Source organism: Chelonia mydas, chromosome 6 (genome assembly GCF_015237465.2).
Source record: "Chelonia mydas isolate rCheMyd1 chromosome 6, rCheMyd1.pri.v2, whole genome shotgun sequence".
Lineage (NCBI taxonomy): Eukaryota > Metazoa > Chordata > Testudines > Cheloniidae > Chelonia > Chelonia mydas.
The window spans coordinates 83,529,145-83,546,371 of record NC_051246.2 but is presented as its reverse complement, the minus strand read 5'-3'; the positions used below and the strand labels follow the sequence as shown (position 1 = coordinate 83,546,371).

The 17,227-nt window shown below is 43.0% G+C and overlaps 1 long non-coding RNA gene across 1 annotated transcript; it reads right to left on the bottom strand.

The window, feature by feature from the left end:
* Positions 1-2,600: 2,600 nt before the first annotated feature.
* On the bottom strand, positions 2,601-5,933 carry LOC122466250. Its single transcript, XR_006291626.1, has 3 exons — positions 5,873-5,933; positions 5,051-5,149; positions 2,601-2,804 (listed from the first exon to the last, which is right to left on the bottom strand). It is a non-coding gene; the product is annotated as an uncharacterized LOC122466250 (long non-coding RNA).
* Positions 5,934-17,227: the final 11,294 nt, after the last annotated feature.

Below are 17,227 nucleotides of genomic sequence, written 5' to 3'. Positions count from 1 at the left end.
GCTATTCCTGGCAGTGCATTAAAGGGTCTTATAATAATGAACTGCTCTGGTGAATCTCTCTGGGAACAAAGCCTGGTAGCTAGTTCATATCTGGTACAAGAATCTGAACTGCTAGTAGCAGCCTTGCAACCTACCATGTACAAGAGGTAGATGTCATGATGTCAGATGTAAAGGTATCCTAACTGGTGCCAGAGAAGAGCAGAAACAGAAGGAAAACAGCAACAAAGGTTGCGAACAAAGGAACAAAGCAACAAAGGTTGCAGGACTGATCTCATCAACATGCCACTCTTCAATGCCCTGGAAAACTTAAAACAGGCTGGAAGCAGTATTTTGTAAGATTTCGCATTGCTACAAAACTACCAGGAAATTGGAGATATTCAGGTATCTTCCTTAATTTATCCTATGGGGAAAACAGGCAGAACATATCTTTAAATATTTTGCCTTAAAATCATAGAATATCAGGGTTGGAAGGGACCTCAGGAGGTCATCTAGTCCAACCCCCTGCTCAATGCAGGACCAATCCCCAATTTTTGCCCCAGATCCCTAAATGTCCCCCTCAAGGATTGAACTCACAACCCTGGGTTTAGCAGGCTAATGCTCAAACCACTGAGCTATACTGAAGACAGTTACAAAGATGACTATGAAAGTGTTCTACGTTTGATGCATACTTTATACTTCAGAGAAATGTGGCTTATGAAAGAGCATGTTTGCACCAGAGAATTCAAGAACGAGGAGAAAATGATGAATCTTTTATAAGAGCTCCGCATGCACTGGCTAAAAACTGATTTTAGGACTGAAAAACATGAAAATATTAGAGACAAGCTGGTTATTTGGTTAACTACAATTAAAACCCGACAAATTTACTCACAGCTATGCAGATAAAACAATCTGATCTAGTCCAACAATAGAACAAAAGTAAGGAGCAACTTGAAAAACCTGAAACTAACTTAGAAGCTGTACACAGAAACAACATGATTGCTAAAAGTCATTACCATAAAAGCCCCGAGGCTATGAAGGAATCCCAAGCTAACTACAAAGCATTTCTGACTAAATGCACAAGAAGTGCAAAAAGTCATAGCTCAAGACATGTATCCAGCTAAAAGTGAAATATGTAATAAATGGAGAAAATATGGACATTTTGCAGTTGTCTGACACACCGAAGCAGTCAGGGAGTTGACTGATATTACAATAAAAAAAACATTGTTTCTGGGATCTATCATGTGTGATGACACTGAGTCTGCGTGGAGAGTGAAACTGAATATTCATGGCAGGACTATTGACTTTAAAATTGACTCAGGAACAGATGTGACCATCATCTCAGAAGGGACTTACAATTACCTTCAACCACTCCAGAACTGAAATCACCTGACACAGCCTTGACTAGCCCTGGAGGTATTCTGAACTCCATGGGCAGTTCACCACAGAAACAAATTTACAGAGACAAAAGCTTTAGCTTTGCATATAGAGTGCATGTGATCAAAGGATCAAAGGCCAACACGTTTCTCAGCTGCAGTGTGAGAAAGATGGAAGAACTTGATGGAGAATTTGGAGATACTGGACTTCTGAAGAGAGATCCAATGCAAATAAACTCGAGACAATGCGGAACCATATAGCATATGCACACCTTTGCCAGACAGATCTTGGAAAAAGAGGTACAGATTTATGCAAATTTAGAGGACATAATTACCTGATTGCAGTGGAGTATTTTCTCACATATACAGAAATAATGCAGTTGAAAGAGATAACATCTTGCAGTGTTATTGAGAAACTGAAGTGCACTTTTGCTCATTTCATTATTCCAGAACAACCAGTGATACGGTGACCATATTTTTCAAAGTGAAAATGGGACACCACACAGGTCTAGCCCTCCTCCCACACCTCCTGCCCCTCCCCCCCCATGGAGGGCTGGCATTGCCACCAGTCACCTGAGGACCACCCTGTGCGGAGCTGGTGTTGCCCTTCACCCAAGCCCTGTAGTGTATGGCTGGCTTTGCCAGCTTGCCCCACCGAACATTCCTCCACACCCTGCATTTGTCCAGTTTGCTGTTGCCAGCTGATGATCAATTGGTAAGAGCAAATAGGACAAATGCCCAGTTTTGCCAAAAAAGTCAGGACAACCGGGACAGGGCTTAAAAAGGGGCCCATCCCAGCCAAAATGGGACGTATGGTCACCCTAACTAGTGATAGACAATGGACCACAGTTCACCTCAGTGGAATTTAAATAATTCCAAACAAAATATGATTTTGTTCATATTACTATCAGCTCACATTTCCCAGAGTTGAAGAAGAGCTCCGAGTAAGCTCAAAAGCTTCTCTCTCTCACCAACAGAATTTGGTCCAATAAAAGGTATTACCTCATCCACCTTGTCTCTATATTAGTTTGTGGTTGTTGTATTTGGGAGATATTATATTTTATCTTCATTTTTAAGGGCTCGATCCCTGCCATATACCTGGTGTATAGCCATATAATAGGCGCATAACCTTTGATATTATTTGACCAGTTAATTTTTAGTCTCTTACCAGCACTCCTGGATGTCACACCTTTATTACAAAGAGGACTAAAACCTTGAATTGAATCCTGTCATTTCCTGGTGAGAAGTATCATTTTGATGCCCAGGAAACAGGCTAGAAGTTATTTTAATTACTAGCATTAATTTACATCATAGTTGGCTACAAAGGCAGGCCAGACGGAAAAGTGAAGAATGGTTGGGAGCTAGATGATAGTTTTAAATTGAACCGTTTCAGGTCTGCTGTACGAGCTCAGTCTTCCAGGTATGTTCCATTATGGTTCTCTGTTCAAGGATCTGGTAATGATGAAGAAAAGTAATGATGAAGGTGAGCATCCCACATTTTTAGTGGATGTGGGAATAGCAAAAACAGATCACTGGACGAAGCTGGGGAAATGCATCTGTTCAGGCTTATCAAGGAGATGTGTAATTCAGGCAGAAATTGTGTTTAACTAGACTAAGAATAACAGGGAGTGGATAAAAATCAACTTTTACCAGATTCAACTCTAACAATACAGGGCTAAATTCACTCTTGGCATAAACTGTCTCAATGCAGTTGGAGTCAATAGCATTGCCTCTACTATCACAGCTGAATTTGACTCTCAGTCTCTACATATGGTTAGTTACGTACAACCCACCCCCCTCAAAGCAACTATTTTAAAAGAATGTTAAGACTGAAAAAATCAAGCGTTCAACAGTTAGGAAATAACAGAATTAAGATTGCCCTTGCAAGAAATTAAGGCCAAAATTATCAAAAGAGTCTGCTAAATTTTGGGTACTCAATTTGAGACACCTAATGCCTGATTTTTCAGAGCACTTTATATATTCAAGCACAACTCCAAGTGACTTCCGTTGCATTCGTGAGCACTCAGTACTTCTGCCAATCTGCTTGCAGAAGTCTCAGATTAGGCACCCAGAAAACATGGAATACAGATAGTGGCCACCTGTGAAATGTTTTGTTTAAGTGGTTGCCTAGTATAACATGTGGCAGAGGCTGGGATAGAATCCAATTTTCCAGGGCAGCACTGAATACATTTACCATGAAACCTTCCTTTCTGCTTCTGCAATCCTCTGCCTCATTTGTTACACACATTCCAACCCCCATACTCAATTGATCCTTGGGTCCAATGGTTCCTCCCCCTCAAGTGAGGGGGAGGGCCTTTAGTTTTGTGCGGACCTATGCCCACCCATCCTCAGTACTTCAAATATTACACACATTCCAACTTTTATGACTACTGAGGCAGGGTCTTACAGGCAACAGTCTCTCTCACTATACTTCCCTGATTCATTCCCAGAGCATGGCCCGTTCTGTGCAATGAATGAAGCAGGCATCCTGTGGAAAAAATAGCTGGAGATCATGCAATTAAAGACTGTGTCACAAAGCACATGCAAAACGAGGATGAATTAAGATTGACTTGGCTCTTCTTAACTTTTGAGTGCTTGACTTTGCAACCTTAACATTCTTTTAAAGTGGTTTTAGAAAAAATTAATTTCCAAAGTTCTTTTCAAAAGCAAACTGAAAAGAAAAAAAATTATTGCATGATGTGAACTATGCTAACCTCCTTACAGGTTATCGCAGGGTTCAGACCATTCGATCCACAACACAAACTTCTAGTACTTGAACTAATGTAGGTATGTGGTAGAAATAATAGACTTATCTTCTATGTTGACCAGCTACTAGAGAGTTTCCTGAGAGCAGAGCAATGATGAGTTCAGGACTCCTGAGTTCAATTCCAGGTTCTGGAGAATCATGTGTTATAACTTTCCTACACCTACCCCCATGCCTGCTCCTATTTTCCCCTCTACCCAAGCTCCTGCCTCTTTACCCATATTGCTTTTCAACCCTCTGCATTTGAGTCAGACAACATCCTCCTTCTCCATGCTGCCTGATCTGCAAGAGGAGCATTGAGAGCACAGGAGAGACAGTTTTTCACCTTTTAGGTCTGGTGCCACTATGGCTGCCAGGAGAAGCAATTGCAGGGAAAGTCCTGCTCGGTCTCTAAAGCCCTGGGATAGAGGATACGCAATCATTCTGTGATGATGGGGCATGCTCGGTGTGGTTAGAGTATAGGAGCTGTATAGGAATGGAGTATGCTCAGTGCAGACAGAATCTTCTTAATGCTGCCAAACTCCAAACTCTAACAAGCCTCTACTTAGCATATGTGGGCTGTTATATTTAGAGGCTTATACCGTGGCCAAATTTGGGTGGATTTTCACAGGAATGGTGAAAATCACATTCCTGACACCAGGGCATCTCTCCCTGCCTAATCTTAAATCCCTCTTCCAAAGCATGGGGACACTAGAGTTTCTCAATAAAAGCAGCTATAAGAATTTTTCCACATTGGCAAACAATTATTTCCCACTAACCTCATTCTCAGAAATGGGTGAAATATTTTATCTTAAACTTTAACAAAAATTCAGCCCAAGGCAGTCATCTGACATGGAAAATGTCATCCTTAATAGTTAGTTTGGTAAATTTATAAGCAACTGAAGATGCAGTTTTATAATGTAAAGTGTTGGACAATCTAAAGAGCCATAGCTACCTCTCCATCTGCAGTGTCTTAGCTGTGTAGTGTGGCAGTTGCAAAGACATTAAGAAAAGCGCATATGTAGAAGTGGCACCATCTTTGTATCTCTGCATCCTGTGAATAGGCAGTCACATTAAAACAACATTAAGCAGTCTTGATAGCCCTAGGTCTTGTATAGTTTTCATACATCTGCTTCAGAAGCAATATTAGAGAAGGGTTTGCTTTTGTTCATGAATCGTAGCAGAATATGATGTATTTGTGACTAGGATGGCTTCAAATTGAAGGGAAGTAAAATCTTTTGCAACTATGGTCTCTTACTTCAGCAGACACTTAAAAGCAACATCGTAATCAATGACTCTCTATAGAGTACCTTAAATATATAAATAACTTGCCTATGGGTAACTGTGACAAAGTTCCTCCTCTGCCTTGGTGGGTCCTGTGCTTATTGGCAGATTTGCTCGCCTCAGAGATTCACGGCAGCCCTCAGTTTGGCCACTCTTGCTAGTGGCTCAAACCTGCCATCCACTCAGCTAACATCATCACTGGCCAGCATGGGGGAAATGGAGAACAATCCCCACAGTCTCTGTGTCCCACCTAGTGGGTCAGGGACAGGGCAGATCCCTTTCCAATTTAGGCCTTCCCTTCTGGTGTTTCTCACAGACCAGGTTCAACTCCTCCTGTGTCCGCTCAGGAGTTGGGAGGAAACCCAGGCCCACCCTCTACACCAGGTTCCAGCCCATGGCCCTGTGGAATGCAGCTGTCCACAATGTTCCCTGTGTCAGCTGCGTGACAGCTACAACTCCCTGGGCTACTTCCCTATTGCCTTCCCCCCAGCACCTTCTGTATCCTCACTGCAGGATCTGCCTCCTGAAGCCTGATCACGCTTGAACTCTTCACTCCTCCAGCAGCACACCTTCTCACTTCCTGCTCCTGGCATGCCCCCTTACTAACAGATGGGAGGTCCTTTTTAAACCAGGTGTCCTGACTAGCCTGCCTGCCATAATTGAAGCTAGAAAGTTCTTAATTGGCTCCAGGTGTCTTGATTAGCGTGCCTGTCTTAATTGGTTCTGGCAAGTTCCTGATTGCTCTAGGGCAGCCTCTGCTCTGGTCACTCAGGGAACAGAAAACTGTTCATCCAGTGGCCAATATATTTGCCTTCTACAGACTCCTGTATCCCACTGGTCTGGGTCTGTCACATAACATTGAGCATTCCTAACTTTGTTTTTTGTGAATTTACCAAATGATGTGAGGGGACTGTAAACTTGGGGAGAAGTTGGGTGCTATTCTTCATTACCTTAGCAATACTTAAAATACATGGCAGTGAACACACAATCTTTTATGTGTGTTTGCACCATAGTGACTAACTGTACATGCTTACATGTTACATTAATATGTATTGATGTTTACAAATAGATGTAATAATATAAAGATAATCTGAATGTTAGGCAATCCTAGATCTTTTAAAAATTAATTAATATACAATAACAACTAATTAAGTGATTAAATGTCATGCCAGTGTATGAGCAGTCTTGGAGTATTCTATAAATGTACCCATCTAAATGTAATTAATTTTGTAAAAGCATTACATGTTTGGGTGCATATAATGAAGCATTAACTTTATCTAAGGCCCATTATCCTTTTGGAGTGGTTTACTGGATTCAAACTGAAATACAATATATTTAATTATTAAGTGGTTTATTATAAAATTTAAATTTGAAAAACAAACCACTTCTCAGCATTGTGATTTGTATGCATTTCTTAGGCTAGCAGCAATAATCAATCAGAGCATGTAGAGGTAAAACAAAGTCATTTAAAAGTCTGATATTAAATATACATAAGAATATTGTACTGAGATAAATAGAAAGGTGTTACATATTCACGAGGACTGAAATCCTTGAAGGATTTTTCTTGCAGTGACATGAAGGACAAAAGGCTACTGGTATTGTAGCGCTGAAAAAGTGCAGCAACACCATAATTAATCGCTCATTCATGGCAGAAAAAGAATAAATCAAAAACCCAACCCATTAGTACAAACATTTCTCTGTTCAAATATTTAGTTGGAAAGTTTGGGTCTCTCTACTTTAAGTTTTGATGAATGGAATTTAATCTCTCTAGGGAAACAAACATCTGTTTATGAATGCTGATATGTCTCAGGAAATTTAAATGCATCAGGGAGACATTACACTTTGTTTATTGCAGTTCTGGTTTATGGAATCTAAAAAAGGGAATACGGCATAAGTGCTGTTTGACACTTTTGATATGTTACAGTTATAAAACTGTAACCATGAACAGCTAATCTAATTTTTAAAAAAATATTAGAAGTGATTATTAAGCTTCAAGGGAGCTGTGAACAAGTGTTAGAGACTGAAGACTATGTGGGACTTTCATTCAAACAGTCAAATTAAGTGATCAGTCCCTATTTAGGAGCCCTTTTCAATATATTTGATACCCCCAGGGAACCTAGATCCAACCAAGAGCCATGGCTTGTAGCTGCTCTGCCTACATTTGCAACAGCTTGAGATATGTCATCTCACATGGCGTAGGGAAATTGCTGCCAGCATAAACCAAATAATTCCCTCCCTCTGGTCCTCAAGAATAGCTGGAAAGTGTAATCTCTCATTATCAAACCTTCTGCTTTATTCTGTCCTGCTGTAGCTCAGTGTCATTGGTCTTGTTCACAGTACCTTTTCATCTTAGCCTCAGATACATTTTTGATGTGACAAAATTACATTTAGTAAGTATCAGCATGACAGCTCCCTGAGGTTATAAGGAAAAATCTAGAGGAGGCAGATGGACAGCACTGGCAAATTTCACCAATTAAATCCAAAAACTTATACATAGTCATCTGTGTAGCTCCACACATTTATGTTGGTTGAAGGGACAAAACATTTATTATGATTTAGTCTTATACATTTTTCACTTAAAGAGTAAAATGAAAATCTTTTATTTGAAAAACCCTGTGTCCAGGGTCTGTCTGTCTGTCTTTTCTCAGATGGGTAATAACCCCATTGATACATTCACTGCACTAGTTGGAAACTCCATCTGTTGCAGAAGAAACAAAGCCTTGAATTCCAGACTTGGCAGGACTGTTACTATTTTGCTTTCATGTATGTACTAGCAAGTTTTAAGTCTGTGTGTATAAACAAACTTGACTATGGACAAATGGGTGAGTCCTCATCATTTGTCTGTCAGACAAGTGTAGCCAATCCATATGCAGGATTTTAACTCCAAGTTGCTCCTCCTTATGGCAGGCTTTACCAGTTAAACAATTCCAGAACTAAAGAAAATATGTGGTTAGCCTACACTAGTCTAGCCACTTTGCCTGAATCTAACCACCTACTGGGACATCCTGGGTGGGTGCCCATACTAATGATGCCACATCACAGAAAGCAATAAGTGAGGTAAGAGGGGAAAAACTGTTTTTCCTTGATGTGATCGTCACCAGTATGTACAAACAAGTACCAATGACCATACCCAAGAAGAGGAGGAGTAACTATGGAGAAACTAAGTTAGGCTATGTAGGATGGAAAAAACTGTGAGGAAAGAGGAAGGAGACCAGTCAATGTAAGGTGTTTGGACTTATCTGCAAAGGGCAGCGTTGTTATAGAAGGACACTGTGAGGACTTGTCAACTGAAGACCTCACCAGAAGATGCATGAACATCCAGCTGGTAATGTTTTGAAAAGATGTGGACTGAATGCAAGGCAGTGACCCAGCAAAGTCAGCCTACGCAAGCATCTACATGCTGCACCGAGGAAGTGACCACTGTTCAGCCAAGGCAACTGCAACTTAAGGATGGGTTTAAATGGGTCTGAGCAGAAGGTATTCAACACTAGATTTAGGTTGCAGGAGGTGACAGGAGATTGAATAGGGATGGGAAGTAAGATACAGTCTTAAAGAACCTGGTTACCAGGAAGTGGGACCCTGCCGGGAACGAAATCTTTGGGATCACTGAGGGCAGAGGCTTGGATCCTAACGGACTTAAAATTGTTTCTCAAATCCATTCTCAAAGAACTCTAGACTGGAGGGGATAGTGGATTTCCTGGCCAAGATCCTGTGGGTTCTGCATCAAGAGGAAAGGATACACCACACCCTATAGTAAATACCTTAGTTTCAGGAATGGAGAAAGGTGACAAGGACCCAACTATGGATCCCTAGCTTTGAGAGGAAGAAATGTTCAGGAACCAAGCTCTGGAGTTTAGGGGAACTGGTGTGCAGAATGGATCCGTTATGCATAAGGCACTTCCTTTCTGGTACACAGAGGCTGTAGAAAACTGTAGAATAGCCAAAGGATTTCCAAAATAAGGCCCTTTATTTAGGTATGTTTAAATTATGTTAGGAAGGATCTCACTACTGCGAAGGAAGTAATTCCTCCCATGGTGTAAGCCTTTATCATTCCTTTTTGACTCTGTTCTGCTGTTATTGAACGTATTCTGTTTTACCAGGCTACATTATGCCCAACTCTTGTCTTTGGTTTATACATATGAAAATAATGTAGGTGCATTTTATAGCCATTAGTCATCTGTCACCTGATTTGCAGATAATTAGCAGTACATTTATGAAAATGAAAGTTTTGGGCCAACTTCTGAAGCACTGGTCCAGAGCAAGAATTTCTTTGATAAAGTCAATGCACCTGTCAAGGTTCCTTCCCCACTCTGAAGTCTAGGGTACAGATGTGGGGACGTGCACGAAAACCCCTTAAGCTTATTTTTACCAGCTTAGGTTAAAACTTCCCCAAGGTACAAACTATTTTACCTTTTGTCCTTGGACTTAATTGCTGCCACCACCAAGCGTCTAACAAATATATAACAGGGAAAGAGCCCGCTTGGAAACGTCTTTCTCCCCAGAATCCTCCCAAACCCTACACCCCCTTTCCTGGGGAAGGCTTGATAAAAATCCTCACCAATTTGCATAGGTGAACACAGACCCAAACCCTTGGATCTTAAGAACAATGAAAAAGCAATCAGGTTCTTAAAAGAAGAATTTTAATTGAAGTAAAAGAATCACCTCTAAAATCAGGATGGTAAATACCTTACAGGGTAATCAGATTCCAAACATAGAGAATCCCTTTAGGCAAAACCTTAAGTTACAAAAAGACACAAAAACAGGAATATACATTCCATTCAGGACAGCTTATTTTATCAGCCATTTAAACAAAACATACTCTAATGCATATCTAGCTAGATTACTTACTAAGTTCTAAGACTCCATTCCTGTTCTGTTCCTGGCAAAAGCATCACATAGACAGAGAGAACCTTTGTTTCTCCCCCCTCCAGCTTTGAAAGTATCTTGTCTCCTCATTGGTCATTTTGGTCAGGTGCCAGCGAGGTTACCTTTAGCTTCTTAACCCTTTACAGGTGACAGGAATTTTCCTCTGGCCAGGAGGGATTTTAAAGGGGTTTACTCTTCCCTTTATATTTATGACAGCACCTAAGCACTGGGTACTGGCATAGGATCCCTTTTATGGTGGAAAAGGTTATGTCACATTATGCCTTCCAGTCGACCTGTTTCAGAGCCTTCTATTTGGTTAGATATGTTAAAGCAGGGGTGGGGAATCTTTTTTCTATCAGGGGCCACTGACCCACAGGAAAAACCAGTCGCAGGCCACACACAGGCCCCGGGGTGGGGCAGGCTGAGGCTCAGGGCTTCCCCTAGGCTCTGTGGTGGGGCCAGAAATGAGAGGTTCAGGGTGCAGGAGGGGGCTCCAGGCTGGGGCAGAGGGTTGGGGTGTGGAAGGGGGTGAGAGCTTCAGCTGGGGGTGTAGGGTCTGGGTTGGGGCTGGAGATGAGTGTCTTGGGGTGTAGGAGGGGGCTCCTGGCTGGGGCAGGGGGTTGGTGTGCAGGAGAAGGTTCGGGGTGTGGGCTCCGGGAGGGAGTTTGGGTGCAGGAGGGGGCTCAGGGCTGGGGTTCGGGGTGCAGGCTCAGGCTGGCTGGCACTTACCTCAGGTGGCTACCGGTCGGCAGTGCAGCGGGGCTAAGACAGGCTCCCTGCCTACCCTGGCTCCGTGCTGCTTCCAGAAGTGGCCGCCATGTCCGGCCCCTAGGCAGAGGGACAGGGGGCTCTGCGTGGTGCATGCTGCCTGTGCCTACAGGTGCCACCCCCACAGCTCCCATTGGCTGCAGTTGCCAGCCAATAGGAGCTGCAGAGTCGGCACAGGGGGCAGAGGCAGTGCGTGGAGCTTCCCTGATCGCCCTCTGCCTAGGGGCCACAGGGACATGCTGGTTGCTTCCAGGAGTTGCGTGGAGCCAACCATACTTTTAATGGCCTGGCAACCCCAGCTTCGAGCTGGGTGCTCACGGGTCCAGCCCCGTGGGGGAGGGTACTGAGGCTTGGGGCTTCCGGCTCGTGGCACGGAGACTTGCCATGGGCCAGATGAAATAAAGCAGTGGGGCGGATGTGGCCCGTGGGTCATAGGTTCCCCACCCTGGTGTTAAAGGAATGGCAGGAGGCAATGTGAGATGTGATATCCAGATAAAAAAATATAAAATACCATCTATTTATGACTAATCTGGACAACAAAATCTCTTCATTGCCTATGCACTATCTAGAAATAGCTAGATTTTCCCATTCCATACAAGGTACCTTGAGTATTTGGTTTCCTTCTTATCAAATTTACACTTCTCTTACTCCAGCCTCTCCAAGTAACTGCAACACAGGTGCAAAGGAGTGTGAGCTCCAATATGCACTAAAAATAATCATGTCATGCAGATTCAAAATGATAATAACAACCAGAAAATGTGGTCCATCCAACACTGGAAGGTGGCTGGAGCTCCATGCAATCTGGTAGCTCATAGGGAAAAGGAGAGAGCCCTGAGGGAGAGGTAAAGACAGTTTTCTCTTTGAATTCATTTTTGAGGGGAATTTGCTTAGATCTCTTCAGATGAATTTACCACAGTGATTTGTTTGGCTTTCCTGAACCTATTGAGTAGAGCATCTCCTCGGGGTGTGAGATAGTCATCAGACAGTGAAACCACATTCAGTCTCCTGAAATCTCCAAAGTATCTTACAGAATCATGGGATTTAGGGACCAAAACAATGGGAGAGCTACAACAGGAACTGTGAGATTGCCCCCATCTCAACTGGGAGCAATACTCTTGAATTTTTTATTAGTCTTTTCCATAAAATTTCATGAGTATATATTTTTTCATTATATACATATGTACATTTTTATATTGTGTTTGTATATGGAAATCCGTGTGTTTATCTATAATATTATACATATATGTTTAAAATATGGATGATGTAAGGTACATAACAGTAGCTTTATTCTTCCTTCGTTTTTTAATCTCCAACCAGCCAGGGAATTAAAAAAAAAAAAAAAGAAAAAAAGAGAGGTCTCTGCACTTCAGAGTGTAAATAAAGCCAAATGCAGCAAGTATAAATATGTGCACACAGGAAGTTCATTCAGCTGTGATAGCCACATTTCACTGCTATTTATTTACCAGTGTGCCTGTGTGAGAGAGAAAAGGGGGATGATTCAGAGAACTAGAGGCACAGGAGGCAAATCCATCTTAAATTTAATAAAATAAACAAACACATACACACATGAATCCCTGTAAAGGGCAAAGCAGTGGAAAATTTGTTAAGCGTGTTAACACAAGTTGGTTTATATAAAGTTTCCAAGCTAGACAGTGAACAGTAGCTATTCTACTTGAGCGTAAGCTTTCGTGAGCTACAGCTCACTTCATTGGATGATGACGCTCACGAAAGCTAATGCTCAAATAAATTTGTTAGTCTCTAAGGTGCCACAAGTACTCCTTTTCTTTTTGTGAATACAGACTAACACGGCTGCTACTCTGAAACCTGTCAGTAGTTATTCTGATTGTGTTTTAATTATGACTTCAGGCCAGGGCTTGGGATTTAGCAAGGAGAATCAGAAGTGACAATTATTTTATTTCTTTAGATTTTATTATTTTTAATTCAAAAAGAAATATCATGAATTGTTCAGGAGCTGACACAAATTAATAATAATGAGCTCATTTCCATAATGTCTGCTGAAAATGTACAGGGCTGGATTCCTGCCCAGGAAACAGGATTCTGCATGCAAAAGGAGAGCTTGGTTGCAGAGGGAGTCTGCTTGGGCCACTTATCAGAACAAAAAGCCATTCAGACAGGGAGGGTGGAAGGGTTTTTTTAGTTATTTACTGTCTCTCTCCTTTGTTTGGAGTCAAAGGAAACCTCCATAGAAAACAAAACATGGAAGAGAGAAAAGGTGCCGGATATTATGATGGGTGACTCATTAAGTTAAATAGAGGGGTTAGGGCAGGAAAAGAAAGCTGCCAAGGAAACCCCAGATTACATGTTTTCTCTCTAATGAGGAAACGTAAGAGTCTATTATGCCTAAAGACAAGAGTGACAGAACCAATATCAGGTTCAGGCAAGCTGCCTTGATGTTCCCGTATCTTCTTGGCAAACACTCAACACTCAGGAAGCTAAGTCCAGGTCTCACACCAAATAGATACTCCTATATTTAGTAAAGAGGAAGTAAAAAAGGGGCAGGTAAATGAAAGGTGATGTTTTAGGAAGAATGATGACAACATAAGAGTTGACATCAGTATCCATGTTCACCCTTGCCTTGGGTAAAGAACAGAAACAGCACTACTTTGGGACTTTGATTTAGTTTATCTGCACAGATAGAGTTGTGGATGTTCATTATGTCCAATTCATTAGAAGCCACTCCACAAACAATAATGAAACAGAACCTTCAGAAGCTAAAAATAATTCTTAACACTTATATGGTGCCCTTTTTAGGTTCAAATTGCTGAACAAACATTAACTATTTAATTCTCAGCTCTCCTGTGAAGTGCTAAGTTTGTTCATTTTCTAATTTGCAAAATTTGGAAACTAAAATGGATCTTACAGTCACTAGCAAGGTTCACTTGCATAAAAACTGAATTCTTTTTTAGCTCAAGTGGTCCAGCATTTTTGGAGAGAAAGGGTGCACAATAATGCTCGTCAATGGGAGAGGACAAAATCTGTTTGTGAAAAAAGATTTTATACTTCTCAGGAGGCATTACAAACAACAGAGTAAAAAACAAAAATCAAAGTCTACGAAAACAACATACTAATTTCCTTCTCTCCTCTCTATCCATTCCACCTTTGCCATGGCCACCATTCACTCCATCACAAAAAAGAGTGGAGCAGGATTTGGAGGGAAATCACACAACCAGCTGGTGTCACATCCTTCTATCAAGAAGCAGAACTGTGTATTTATTCCTGGCCAGTAAACACATTCTTGAGCCAGGCTAAGACAGCTGTCAATGCCCAGATGTGAGGAATGTATTTTCCCATGACATGCTTATGTAATGAGGCAGGTACAACAGCTCTCTAACCTTGAAATATGATTCCATCCCGCGCACTCAGCTCATCTTCAATTTGAAAATATGGGTCTGTTCCTTCCAGACCTGGCTTTTGTCTTCTGGCCACCCTGCTAGTATCACTTTCCTCACTGGCTATAGTTGGATGTCCTTTTCTGTAGCCACTTTGACTTCCATCAGCTTCACTGTTGAAACTGGGAGACAGTGCAGCATGTTAACAGACTTAGTGTCTGGATACCCTTCCCACACTTGCTGATACCAGGTATATATGCCCTGCACAGTGTCAGCTAAAACCAGTAATTTTCCTGGACAATACCTGATCTCTGCCTGGCAGCACTGGAGGTGCACCCGCATGCACTGTAATCTCTTTGGAGCACTAAGCAGTCCCTGGTCTGGTTGGTCTGGTTATGGTCTAGTCTTATGGTCTGGTTGAACTATTACTGGGTGGCCATAGATGTATTGATGGTATCGCTTGACTTCATGTACCACAGCCAGAAATTCTTTTTCTATTTGGTCATACCCCTGTTCAGTCTCAGACAGGGCCCTGCTGGCATAAGGAACCCGCAAAAGAGTTAAAACCAATCCTTTCTCCGATGCACCACACTGGAGTGTCAGTGGCTGTCCTGGCTAGTTGTACTTCCATTTATCATTTGTTTCAGCGTGCCAAGTGCTTGCTGTTGGAGACCTGCCCAGTCACACTCAACCTCCTGCCTTATGAGCAGATGTATGGGTTCCACTACTGTAGGCAGGTGTGGACAGAACTCGGACAAAAAAAATTATCTTTCCTATGAAGTGCTGTATCCCTTTCACATCCACTATAGCTGACATGACTGACTGCCTTGATCTGTTAGGATCTGTTTCAGACCCTCTTCTGTGAGTAGAAGTGCAATGTATGGCATCTCATGCTGTTTGAGTCACACTGTTTTCTGGGTTCAGTTTTATGTTCTGATCCCTGTGTTGCTGTAGAAAAACTTTAGTTTTCTTTATCCAGGCTTATATGCTGTCATGGGGTGAAACCCCATTATGGATGAGAAGGGGTTAAAGGCTCAGTGAGTCCTATTCACTTCACCTGAGCAGTAATTAGGTAGTTACCTGGAAGCTGGAGACGTGGGACTAGGGAAGGATCAGGTGATAATGCAACAGACACCTGGGTCTTATCCATAGGCCGAGAGAGTTCAGTTGGGGAAGAAGCCATAGGGAGCAAACAGGAAGACTGGCTTGCTCTTGTGAAGGGCTGAAGTGCCAAAGTGTCAGAGCCCGTTGGAACCTGGAGGCCTTAGGTTGGGCAGGACAGTGCTTGATCCCAGAGGCAGGGAAAGGCAGTGGAACCCCAGGAGAGGGCTGAGCACAGGGCCCAGAGGATACATTGATTCTTTGGGACTACATCAGGACATTTGGTTACCATGGAAGGAGTTTGGACTAGCTGATTCCCAGACGGAGGGCTGAGCGGCATGCAAAGACAGATGGTACACAGGGTGCACTGGCAGTGAGTGTGCATCCTTACATGTGCCCAAACCCATTCCTCATATCACAGACTGTAAAGATTCTGGCTTTGGGGCATTCTCGCAAGATGTCTTCAATTGTGGGCACTGAATAGTTTAAATGACTCTTTTTAAATGACTGGTTCAGACTCTGGGTCTATGCAGAAGTGTAACTGCCCAATGGCTTCTTTACCACCATCATTCTCTTACCCAGGCTGTACTGGCCTCTTCAGGTGCCATGATACCCTGCTCTGGGTTGCATAGTGCCCCTGGAATTTCCTTCCTAGTAAGCACATGGGTTCCTGACAGTTTCAGGTTTCCCTTGGGGCACCCATAGCCTTTGAAAACATTCCCAGTGTCTCCATTGTTGGTGGGTGTCAGGGTTGAGTACCTACAGCTGAGCCTGAGTACTAGCCAGACCAGCCTCCAGGCTGATTAATGAGCTTGGCTGAGTTGTGGTAGGATCATTTGATTGACTGGCCTGCCTGACTGGCTGAAGAGAGCTGGGAGGCCTGCTTTTAAGCTCACCAGCAACAGTTGGTTGTTGGCTGCTCAATGCTTGCGCCTGCAGCTGCAATCACTCTTGCTCCTGCCTTGCTCCAGTCCTGTTCCTGCCTCATTCCTGTCCTGCTCCAGCCCTGCCCCTGCCTTGTTCCAGCCTGCTTTGGTCCTGCCCCTGCCTTGTTCCTGTCCCACTCCAGCCCTGCATTCCATTCCTGACTCTGACCCAGGCTCTGGTTCCTGACTCCAGCTCTAACCCTTAGCTCTGGCTCTGATTCCTGGTTCCTGACTTTAGCTCCAAACCCTGGCTGTCAGCTCTGATTCCTTCATCCTGGTTATAACCTGTGATTACCAGCACCTGCCTCTGGACTGTGGGACTCCTCATTTTACTTCTTGAACTACAGCTATACAATTCCAATGCTGCACTCTGATCAGATTCATAGCTTGTATGGCCCCTGTCTAAGGTGAGATCCTCTTCTCAGAGCTTCCGCAGGTGGGGAAACCAAGTGCCATTTGACTATCCTGTTGTGAATCAGGGAGTCTGTCAAGTCCCCCCAAACTGCATGGGGCAGCCAGTGTGCATAAGGTAGTAACATAGGGGTCTGGCTGCTCCCTGTTGGATTGGTCTCTAGTGACAAACCCGGGTTGCTCCACAGTTTCATTCTGCTCTGAGGCAGTGGTGAGCTTCAGAGCGGTGCAGACCTCTCAGCCTTGTAACTTAGTAAGGTGAAATAACAGTTTTACTTTCCTGCTGTTGCCGTGCTCCTGCGTGGCCAAGTCTGTATACAACTCAAACTCCTCCTTCTGCCAGCTCCTTCCCCGGACTAGGTTTGGGTCTGAAATGTCCAGAACTCCAGGGGGGCTTCCGACTGAGTTCCATGGCTCATGCTGCCA